The following is a 12294-nucleotide window of genomic DNA, read 5'->3' on the forward strand; positions in this document are numbered from 1 at the left end:
GTTGAAAGACGAATGCTTTTCTCCAAAAATTGGGAAAAAGAGAGGATGTCCTCTGTTGCTACTCTTTAACACAGTGATGGACCAGTTAGCCAGTGCAATAAAGCAAGAAAAGGACCCAAAAGGCAAATGATTTTCAAAAGACTGGAAATCAAGAAATAAAACTGTCCCTATTTGGAGATTATTGAATATGTAGAAAATGCCATGGAATCTATGAAAACAACTTGCAGAAATGAAATCTTCACATGTAAATATAACAAAACTTGCATAGGATTTGTATGCCTAATACTATGAACTGCTGATTGAAGAAAATGAAGATCAAAATAAATGAGGGGATGCCAGTTCTCTCCAAATTGATGTACAGGATTAATTTCTGCCAGAATCCCAGCAAAATTTTTTGAAGATACAGAGAAGATTATTCTAATATTTGTATTGAAAAACAAAATATAAGAGCAAAAACAATTCTGAAAAGGAAGAATAAAGTTGGAGAAACACTGTACTAAATTTCAAGATATATAGCTACAATAATCAAGACTAGGTTATGTTGGTGGAGGGTTAAATATATAGATCAATGCAACAGAACAGAGAACCTTGAAATAATCCCACACAAATATTCCCAAATGATTTTTGTCAAAGGTGCAGAAGCATTCGGTGAAGGAAACATGGCTTTTTCAATAAATGGTGCTGGAGAAATTGAACATCCACAAACAAAAGAAACAAATTAAAGCAAAACAAACAAAATGCTAGACATTTGTTGTGCCTCTTGAAACTGTGGCTTGATATCTTTTGTTCACTTCTTATTCTGTTTTTCCAGTTTTCAGTGATTATAATAAAAACATTTTTTTATGAATGAATAAAAACTATAGCTTTGTCTAAGGTGACTGACTGAAAAATGTTTACTCATCATACTCTGCATGTATATTTCTATCCATACAATTATAAATATGGAAACAAAATGGCACAACTATATATGGTGTTTCCCCTTTATTGTACCCTATATGATCTCTACCCTGTTCTTACTCTCAGAATCTACTGATTATCATTTAGGATATGTTTGGCTAATTTTTCTGTAAGTTTTATTTCTTAATTAAACCTATGTGAGAATGTAAGCAGTGAAATATTCTCTCCAGACCCTTAAAAACTAAATATAATTGGTATTGGGGAAGTCTGTGGTCCTTCTGTTAACAATTTCTTCTCTCATTTTTTGTTAGCTGGGCATAGTTTTCCAAGCACTTTGATATACCCTGCCTCAGTTGCCCTCACAGCGACTCCTTGAGCCTGTCAAGCTTGTAGATACAGTCTCTGAGGCTAAGAAGCCAGTTGACAGAATAAGAGTCCAGAGTGATAAATCCCATTTCATATCACTCTGAAATTTCCCAGGATGGCGCCGAGTCTGTATTTGAGTGCCTGTTTTACACTCTTCCGTTTACCTAGTTCCAGAATGTCATAGTCCTTCCATGGATACAATAAGTGGTCCAATCAGAAACAAAGATATCTTCTTTGTCTCCCTTTTATGCTATTAGGCCAACTGCATACAAGAGAGAAGACTTTGTTATCTACTTGCAAAGAGGAAGGGTTCTCATCTTCCTCCCCGTTGACTGCTGCTTCCTAAGAGAACACCAGACATCCCAGAAAGAGCCGTCCTGCAAACATAATATTTTGACTGACCGCTTCTCTTGCCGTGACTCAGTAGTTGAGATGGGTAGTCTGCAGATCCTAGAATCAGTCTGGAGATTGTGACCAGGCTGCCAAGTGGAATTGCTGTAAGCCTTGACTAGCAAGAAGCAGCTTACATTGTGGAATCTTGGGCTTTTCTTCTGACCACTGTAGGGATTAAGAGGACAGGGTAAGCGAGGAAGCACAACTGAGGCACATGTTTGGAAGGCAAAGTGATGGAGACAATGTATGAAGCCTCAGAGTCCTTCTTGAGATGAATCATACTTACATAGGGGAATTGTTCCTTCAAAAATATTGATGGAGTGTTTGCACAAGAACCATGGGAATTGCAAAGAATACATGGGAATGCAGTGAATAAAATAGGAATAGCCCTGTTTTCATAGCACTTGGGGCTTCCCTGATAGCTCAGTTAGTAAAGAATCCACCTGCAATGCGGGAGACCTGGGTTCGAGCCCTGGGTTGGAAAGAGCCCCTAGAGAAGGGAAAGGCTACCCACTCCAGTATTCTGGCCTGGAGAATTCCATGGACTGTATAGTCCATGGGGTCACAAAGAGTCAGACACGACTGAGCAGCTTTCACATAGCACAAGCTGAGTCATAAAGAATCAGACACTCGTTAGGTGAACAGATGTGAAGGTTGAATAGAAGGGAAAGAGTGGGCAAGAAAATGGAAGATGTTTCAGAGAACTAAGATTATTGCAGTTTGGTGTGACTTTAGCTGTGGCTTTTCCTTACAGAACAGGGAAAGGAGTTCTCTAGGTAAAACCTAGTCTTAGAAAAACTAGGTTGAAGTGCTTAACTTGAAATTTAGAGAGTCGCCATGACTGTTCCCCCACTGGCTCTTTCCTGTTTACTACTGTGTTTAGGTAGGAACACTCACTTCCTATACGCAGGCAAGAAGGTATGGCCAACTCAGATTTCTACACTTTGTCTCGCGCGGCAAGTTGTGAATCTGTCCGTTCTGAGGCAGACAGCACCCTCAAGTGGCAGTGAAGATGAGCACTCTACCTGCCTTACTGAAGGTGCATTTTTGCCATTCCCCTTTGAGATTGCAGTCAGCTGAGAGAAGAGTAGGCTGAAATTCTGAAACCAAGTAACACCAGGAGAGTGCTAGTTCTTATGAAGAACTCACTTATTATCTAAACATTAATCCTTTTAATTTGCCTCCAAAGCAGTTACCTGGTTGAGAAAAATTACAAAAAATAAAAGAATGAGGACTATACAAAATGGGGAATGTTCTGTCTTTTCCCTTTGAACCCCACCCCCAGAATACTGATTTAGCTTTGGCCAGCAGAAGGGAGTTAGTAAGTGGATCTGCTGGTGTAAACAATAGAAAGTTAACTTCTCAACTCTTCTAAATAAACGTTGGAATAAGACTTTGACCTGTTACCAAATAGCCAGTCTGCATTAAGTGTTCACCTGTCTGGGATTTAGGGCAGAATAAGGAGGGTTTGTGCCCCAGGGAGGAGGACCACTGGTTCACGTCATAATATCCCAGTTCAGTTCAGTTCAGTTCAGTCACTCAGTCGTGTCTGACTCTTTGGAACCCCATGAATCGCAGCACGCCAGGCCTCCCTGTCCATCACCAACTCCCGGAGTTTACGCAAACCCATGTCCATCGAGTCAGTGATGCCATCCAACATTTCATCCTCTGTCGTCCCCTTCTCCTTCTGCCCCCAATCCTTCCCAACATTAGGGTCTTTTCCAGTGAGTCAACTCTTCGCATGAGGTGGCCAAAGTATTGGAGTTTCAGCTTCAACATCAGTCCTTCCAATGAACACCCAGGATTGATCTCCTTTAGGATGGATTGATTGGATCTCCTTGCAGTCCAAGGGACTCTCAAGAGTCTTCTCCAACACCACAGTTCAAAAGCATCAATTCTGCGGCGCTCAGCTTTCTTCACCGTCCAACTCTCACATCCATACATGACCACTGGAAAAACCATAGCCTTGACTAGACGGACTTTTGTTGGCAAAGTAATGTCTCTGCTTTTAAACATGCTATCTAGGTTGGCCATAACCTTCCTTCCAAGAAGTAAGCATCTTTTAATTTCATGGCTGCAGTCACCGTCTGCAGTGATTTTGGAGCCCCCCAAAATAAAGTCTGACACTGTTTCCACTGTTTCCCCATCTATTTCCCATGAAGTGATGGGACCAGATGCCATGATCTTAGTTTTCTGAACGTTGAATTTGAAGCCAACTTTTTCACTCTCCTCTTTCACTTTCATCAAGAGGCTCTTTAGTTCTTCACTTTCTGCTATCAGGGTGGTGTCATCTGCATATATGAGGTTATTGATATTTCTCCCGGCAATCTTGATTCCAGCTTGTGTTTCTTCCAGCCCAGCATTTCTCATGATGTACTCTGCATAGAAGTTAAATCAGCAGGGTGACAATATACAGCCTTGATGAGCTCCTTTTCCTATTTGGAACCAGTCAGTTGTTCCATGTCCAGTTCTAACTGTTGCTTCCTGACCTGCATACAGGTTTCTCAAGGTCAGATGGTCTGGTATTCCCATCTCTTTCAGAATTTTCCACAGTTTCTTGTGATCCACACAGTCAAAGGCTTTGGCACAGTCAATAAAGCAGAAATAGATGTTTTTCTGGAACTCTCTTGCTTTTTCAATGATCCAGTGGATATTGGCAATTTGATCTCTGGTTCCTCTGCCTTTTCTAAAACCAGCTTGAACATCTGGAAGTTCACAGTTCACGTATTGCTGAAGCCTGGCTTGGAGAATTTTGAGCATTACTTTACTAGCGTGTGAGATGAGTGCAATTGTGCGGTAGTTTGAGCATTCTTTGGCATTGGCTTTCTTTGGGATTGGAATGAAAACTGACCTTTTCCAGTCCTGTGGTCACTCCTGGGTTTTCCAAATTTGCTGGCATATTGAGTGCAGCACTTTCACAGCATCATCTTTCAGAATTTGAAATAGCTCAACTGGAATTCCATTACCTCCACTAGCTTTGTTCATAGTGATGCTTTCTAAGGCCCACTTGACTTCACATTCCAGGATGTCTGGCTCTGTGTGCGTGATCACACCATCATGATTATCTGGGTCATGAAGATCTTTTTTGTACAGTTCTTCTGTGTATTCTTGCCACCTCTTCTTAATATCTTCTGCTTCTGTTAGGTCCATACCATTTCTGTCCTTTATCGAGCCTATCTTTGCATGAAATGTTCCTTTGATATCTCTAATTTTCTTGAAGCGATCTCTAGTCTTTCCGAATCTGTTGTTTTCCTCTATTTCTTTGCATTGATCACTGAGGAAGGCTTTCTTATCTCTCCTTGCTATTATTTGGAACTCTGCATTCAGATGGGAATATCTTTCCTTTTCTCCTTTGCTTTTCGCTTCTCTTCTCTTCCCAGCTATCTGTAAGGCCTCCTCAGACAGCCATTTTGCTTTTTTGCATTTCTTTTCCATGGGGATGGTCTTGATCCCTGTCTCCTGTACAATGTCATGAACCTCTGTCCATAGTTCATCAGGCACTCTGTCTATCAGATCTAGTCCCTTAAATCTGTGTGTCACTTCTACTGTATACTCATAAGCGATTTGATCTAGGTCATACCTGAATGGTCTAGTGGTTTTCCCTGCTTTCTTCAATTTAAGTCTGAATTTGGTAATAAGCAGTTCATGATCTGAGCCACAGTCTGCTCCCTGTCTTGTTTTTGCTGTCCCAGGACACACCCAATTCCCCTTTTTCTTCCAGGGGGGAAATTGGGATCCTCTGCACAAATGTGTTTTGATTTTCAGCATATTCAATTTTATTTAGCTATTCTATAGAAATCTAAAAATTTAAGAAGGTGCCAAATAGATAGAATTGCTTTAAATGACAGAAGACCCAGAATGCAGTAGCTACTTTTCTTTCTGCCTAAATAGGAAGAATGGCTGAGTCCGGGGAAATGACCCTGTGATGTTTTTAATAATCCTGTAGGTGGCGCCGCTGCAATACATATTGGCTAGAAAATTTTTAAGCACTTAACTATCAAACCAAAACTTACCGAACGTCTTATATTCATGGTAATTGCTAATATGATCCTACTGATAATTTATACCATCACATTTACATCTTATTCTCCTAAGAGTGAGCATATACACATAAATTCCACAACAAAGTAATTTCAAGAGTTGAAATACATGTACTTCTCTGGTTATTATTACATAAAATAATGGACTTCCTGTGTGGCTGAATTCTTCCACACATGTTAAAACTGGCTGCAGGATTAGCTCTTTCAACCTCAACTTGTGTTGGATGGTCTAGGACAGTGCCTTGTACAAAGTAGGTGCTAAATTAACATTTATTAAAGAAATTGATTCTATTGTGTTTTTCGCCTTTCGCTACTGATTGGAAATGACGTGACTGCCTGGATTAAGCTTTTGCAGTGCTGGTCAGACATTGTGCCTTATCTTTGCTAATGCTAATAAAAAGACTGAGAAGCCATTTTTTCTTTATTTCTGAAAATAGCCTGAGGTATATATATATATATAAATCACTTCTTTATTTAAAAGCAAATTAGTTTTTAGGTTGGTTTCATTGAAATGCAGGAATGGCATGAAAAATCATGTTTGATAATTGCTTGAATCTTAATCAAGATTTTATTAAAATCAATATTTGATATGCTGCTCAATTTAATTAAACTAAACCATAGAGAAATGGGTAATAAATGAGCTTGAAAATCAATCACAGGATAAGCTATGTTTTTTTTAATTAGTTTAACCTATGAAATGTTGGGTTAAGCAATTGCTGACCACAAAAGGAACAACAAAAATCACCACTTTTATTTCTACAGTATGGACAGGTAATATGAATGCGCACATACTCCATGGCAGGCACTGTGCTAAACCTTGTATATTTAGTTTCTCCATTTATTTTGAAACAAAATCTTAGAAGGTCTGTCTCCTCAGTTGAGCCAGCTGAGGAGTGTCCCAGGTCATTCAGCCAGTAAATGGCAGAGGTAGGTTTTAGCACAATGATCCAGCTCTTCCCACTCCTTTAAATTACTCACAAGGAGGAAGAAAGAGAATAATTTGATTGTGGCTAATTTTAGAAAAGTTCATTGGTGATCATTTTCTTCCTAAGAGAAGTGTTGCGTTTAAGAGGACTGATGGATGGTGTGGGGGGGGGGATCCAAATCAAAAGGCCTGAGTGTTGATTTAGCAACTCTGAGTCTCATGAACTGGAAAAAAAAAAAAAAGAGGTTCTTATTTTTTTGGACAGGCCCAGAATATGGTTATTTACTATATAATTTATGCTTATTGAGAGTGGCAGAGATTTATGGCTTTAGTAAAAAAATGTTCTAATTGGGATTAGCTAATGAAGAAGTGGTTGCACTGGAGAAGGAGACAGTCGGAAAATGTGATTTCAGTGGAGGTGTTTCTTCTCTCCTGGGAGGCCAACAAAAGGGCTAGTGTGACACACTAGGGCAAGAAACATACTTTTAATTAGGCCTTCAGCGTTCAGCATGCACTCTTGGTTCTAAGTGTTCTTAGCTATGCAAAGAATTGGCTCTAGGAAACTAAAAATATTCTTGTTAAATACCATCAACAAAGAGAACTGAACTGCAGCTTCCTGAAAAACCTGCCTCATTTTTATTTAGTGCTCGTTCAGTGGGATTAAAATGAAAAACCAACCTTAATAAACTACACAAATGTGCGACTTCTCAGCTCTGGATAATTCGCAACTTCTCAGGCTGAGCATAATTTTTCTTTCAACTCACAGCTTCCCAAACAACAGTCATTCATGTATCACATGCACAGTTTTTGACATCTCCCTGTACTTCTCATGTTACTTAATATTTTCACTGAAAATGGTTCATTTTTAAAAACTGAAATCAACTACATCTATTTTAGGAGGAAACTTTATGTCACGACCACAAGTGGAAGCCAAAGTTACTTGCACTAAGAAGGATATGAGTGAAAAGAAATATCATTAAGTCAAAACACTGTTATCAAATTTTAACTCTAGGAGAGTACCCAGAGGCCATAAAGACATATTTGTACCAAACTGAGACTTCCTCTTTTATCATATCTGAAGAAGAAAAAAGATTTGAAAAGGGAATGATTTTTTTCATTACGTGAATCAATTTTGTCCAGCAAAGTGTCTATACACCACTTAAAATCATGTTTCCCCCAGCCCTTTCTTTACTTCCCGGCTTCCTCCCAATAGTATTTGAATCTTGCTCTCCACCCATCCAATTCCACTGACCTTATTTCTAAACATTTAGAGAATGCTGTTAAGCAGACAGACTTGCGATGGGAAGCAGTTTAGAAAATGAATGGTTTCTATTACTGGTTAACACTTCTGTTCTCCATATATGATGTTTGAGATAATTTTTCTTTAACCAGGTGTGTCAAGCTTCCAATAATAGTAAAGTAAACATTATGAACAAGATGTCTGTTTACCACTACTGACTTCATATACCCAGTTCTTGCCTCCAAAGGCAACCGCTGTTATCACTTTTTCTGTATTCTTCCAGAGGTATTCTGTGTATGTGCAAGTTTACTTAAACCTGTATTCCTCTACTTGAATGTCACACAAATGGAAGCACACTCTACATGTAAATGGATAGAATGCTACGTTTTATTTCTTTTAATCCCACAAAGTGTTTTGGATGTAGTTTCATATTAGTATCTAAGCCCTAGCACATTCTTTTGAATACTGCTTAGATGGACTCTTTGCATGCAGCTAATCCCCTTTCTATGGGCACTTGGGTCATTACTTTTCCTTCTGCAAACAATGCTGTATGCAATATCCTGGCATAATTCTCTTTGGGCCCATGATGACCATTAAGAAATAAATCTGATGCTGGACAGTACTCATTCAAATGGATAGAGTTCTAATTATAATAATTAGAGTGGGCAAACATAGTCATAATTCTTTCAGGAGGATTGGCTTTCTCTTCTTGTTCCTTACCCATAATATAAATTCATCTTTGCTGGATGTCCTGCACAGTGTGAAGCATCCTGATGTGCATGTGTAGTTGTGGGTTCTAAGTTGTGTTTGTTTCATTTGTCTAATATTGTTTAATTTTTCCTTGTCAGGATCACATTTGAAATTAGCCCTATAGTTTTGTGCACAATGCTTGTCTCTTTCAGTGGATGACAAACTCCATGAAGCCAGGGAGGGACCTGGGGTTGGTGAAAAGTCCTAAACTTCTTTGACCTTAGGGAAAATAATTGCCGTATAATTTTATTAACAAATAGACACACATTCCTAGTGCAGCCTGAATGGGAAGTATGAAGGGAAAGAAACAGAATGGGAAAACAATCCATGAGATTTAAGGTTGCTATTTCTGACCAAGCTGGAATTGGGAAGTACCAAGAGTCTCATAGGAGATCTTATCTCACTGGAAGACCATCCTGTCCTCTTTGCTGAAGAATTGGCATGTGTTTCTGTGTATATAATACTTTCAGACCCAGACAAGAGGGCCAGTCTACCTTTTGGCTTAGCCTGCCATTTATTATCATTCACAAGGTGGTGTTAGATGCTCAGCTTTTAAAAGAACTGGCTTTTCAGCAGTATTTTTACCCTTGAGAGTGTATAGAGAGAGCTCTGTGTTGTATATTAATCAGAGATTTCACGACTTGCTTTGAATGGTATTCGAAGTGTGTCTGGGAGTGTGGTGAATGAAATATGCCCAAAGTGTGCTCTATTATTTATTACTCAGGAGTCTTTCCATCTGAGACATATAGGCTGAAATTAAAGGAACCAAATACCTACCTTTAATAACTCAACATTCTTCACAGCTTCTGCTCCATATATACCCTCACCCCCAAAAGGGTTCCAGGATTTGATACCTCCTAAGAGTCAGTTTGTATCTAAAGTTGTACTAAAATTTGTATTTTTAAATTCCCCAGTCTTTCTGTAGATGTGTAGACCTCAGAGCACACAGTGCTATGCAAACATTTAACACACATGCCTGAGAGCTTTTCCTTCTAGAACCACTTCCCTTCCTTTCCCAGACGGCAAATCTTACTCATCCTGCAAAACCTGGTTCAAATGTCACTTCCTCCTCTGTCCTCCCTGATGGTCCCAGGCAGTGAGTCACCCCTTTCTCTGCTCTCCCAGCATCTTTTTTATATACCTTAATCACATGTTTTCTCAGTTGGGCCAATATTGTCCCCAAGGGAGCAAAAATTCATTTTGGGGGGACAAAATATATTCTTTTAATGTCTAAAACACAGATATACATAAAATACATAAAATATACTGTATATACAATTTCATGGCGGGAAGAGATTAGGAAAACAGTATCTAAAAATGCTTGATTTGGGACTTCCCTGGTGGCTTAGTGGCTAGGACTCCTGAGTTTCCACTGCGTGCATGCATGTGTGCATGCGTGTGTGTGTGTGTGTGTGTGTGTGTGTGGAGGCGGGTAGGGAGAGGTGTGTCAATCCCTGTTCTGGGAACTAAGATACTGCGAGGCACAGCCAAAAAAAAAAAGCTTGGCTTTAGGGTGTAGAGATCATGGAAAACGGTTGAGAAACTGCTTTATTATACCACTCGCTTCTTCTGTGACAGTCATTACTTTGTATTATACTGTGTATCTCTTATGAGTTAGAAAACCCTGGCTCTGAAACCCAGCCTCTAGCATACTACTCATATTTACTGGCATTCACCATTTCTTCACCTGAAGAAATAGATGATGACTGAGATGTTTGCTTCTAAGCGTAACTGCTCCACATCAGAAACTCCTGTAAAAATTATTCTTAATACCAATTTCCAGGATCTACCTCCAGGTATGGAGTAGGACCTGGGAGTATGCATTTTAAAATGCTTCTTGAGTGACTGAATTTGTGAACTATCACTCCAGCCCAAGAATCACTTTCCTTTTCTTTTACAAAGGTCTCCATTTATAAAAACAAAAACCAGAATAGATGTGGGTAAGAATTTTAGACTGCAGGATCCTGTGAATGTGGCAGACAGTGTGGTCTGGCTCAACACCAGGCGAGCCCCGGGCAGGGTTTCTTTTGCTAGCCTCTGAAAACGATGGACAGATATGAAAAGTAAGGTGGTTTGGGCACTGAGTGAAGGTTTAGGGTGCTGGTTGATGGAACTGTTGGTGATTTTTAGTGGCATGACTATAGTCTCTTTCTTTAGTTCTGTCCTGGGAAAAATTGTTTCCTGGAAAAAATGTTTCAGCACTTTGAATGACACAATGGGAGACACACTTATCAGATCTATTGATGATACAACTAAAGAGGAATAACAATTGCATAGAACAACAGTTCTTTAACAACCGCCCAGTAGGTTAGAACCAAGATTCTCAGTCCTCTCAGGCCCAGTGCTCTCTCTATAGAAAATATTTTGTTATCCCACTTTTGTTATTGTGAAAGGAATGTCATAGATAACATAATCTACCTATTCATTATATATGTAATTCCCAAATATCATTGTAATATTATGAATGTAATATCAAGAGAAATAAAAGGGAAGCAATTTTAGAATAAAATGATGCTAGGAGACATATATAGTACATTCAGTTCTGCCATCATACTTGTTTTGAAGACATGAATTTGTTTCAATGTGACTGCAATATGAGGGGACGATTTGAGCACTTGTGTTTGCTTATGCGTGGTTTAATCCACACAAAGGGAACGCAGAAAACCACCCCCAAGTGAATTGAGCCCATAGAATACACAAAATGAGTGTGTGCACCACCCAGACATCAACTAGCCACCTCAGTTCACCTTGAGTTGGAAGCCGTGCATGCCTGCTTAGTCTCTTTAGTTGTGTCTGACTTTGCAACACTATGGACTGTAGCCTGCCAGGCTCCTCTGTCCATGGGATTCTCCAGGCAAGAATACTGGAGTGGGTTGCCGGGCTATCCTCCAGGGGCTCTTCCCCACCCAAGGATTGAACCTGGGTGTCCTGTGTCTTCTGCTTCGCCAGGCCACTGGGGAAGCCCCGAGTTGGAAGCCACATTGACCCAAATCTGGTGTTATAGCTTGCCTTGCCATCCGGTCAGCCCACCCTCCTCCACAGTAACACAAGCTGCAGCCCTCCCACTGCTCAGACTTGTACAAGCAAACCTCAGATCTCTTCCAAGATGACACGCCTATAGTTATTTATGTATTCCTTGGCCATTTAACACGTGTAAAACTGTGCTGCCATTTTTATTAGGTTCTTTTTTTTTTAATGTGTTGCTATCGAAATTTCTGAGTATTGTGGCCCTCATTCCACTTTCCCTGGAGGCCCTGTGATTTTATCAGGTGATTTGCTGTAGTGAGGTGACTTTTTAGGAATGCATATATTGTGTTTTGTCAGAACCAACCAGATTCTTGCCTCTGATACAGTGAATTAGCTTGGATTTAATAGATGTAAGAGAATCTTCAATTGAATAGTATCAACACTTTTTCTATTGGACATTTTGAAATCAGGATGAAATAAATATATTAGGATGAAATAAATATATATATATGCATAGAATTGTCTTACTATAGCAGCTCAAATGCTGTTAAACTATGCTGGTGACTCAGATACTAGTGGTGACATTGTTACAAATGATGTGATTTTTCACATCATGATGAGTAAATTCTAAAATGATGAGTAAATTCTACAGTTCTGACCAAACAAAGCATATCTCTTCCTTGATTTCACAGTAGCTGCATTCCTAGAAAAGTAAC

General features: G+C 39.5%; 1 long non-coding RNA gene across 6 annotated transcripts in view; it reads left to right on the plus strand.

Moving 5' to 3' along the window:
• Positions 1-12294, plus strand: part of LOC145515882 (uncharacterized) — a 378733-nt gene that overhangs the window by 7034 nt on the left and 359405 nt on the right. The window contains exons 2-3 of one of the 6 annotated variants that reach the window (XR_014061091.1): positions 1521-1843; positions 3370-6109. The exons of the other annotated variants lie outside the window; for them this stretch is intronic. This is a non-coding gene — a long non-coding RNA (uncharacterized LOC145515882). Of the gene's footprint in view, positions 1-1520; positions 1844-3369; positions 6110-12294 lie in introns of those variants that run through there. 6 annotated transcript variants of the gene reach the window in all.

The sequence above is a fragment of the Giraffa tippelskirchi genome, chromosome 7 (genome assembly GCF_054371585.1).
Source record: "Giraffa tippelskirchi isolate mGirTip1 chromosome 7, T2T-mGirTip1v1.2.pri, whole genome shotgun sequence".
Taxonomy (NCBI): Eukaryota; Metazoa; Chordata; class Mammalia; order Artiodactyla; family Giraffidae; genus Giraffa; species Giraffa tippelskirchi.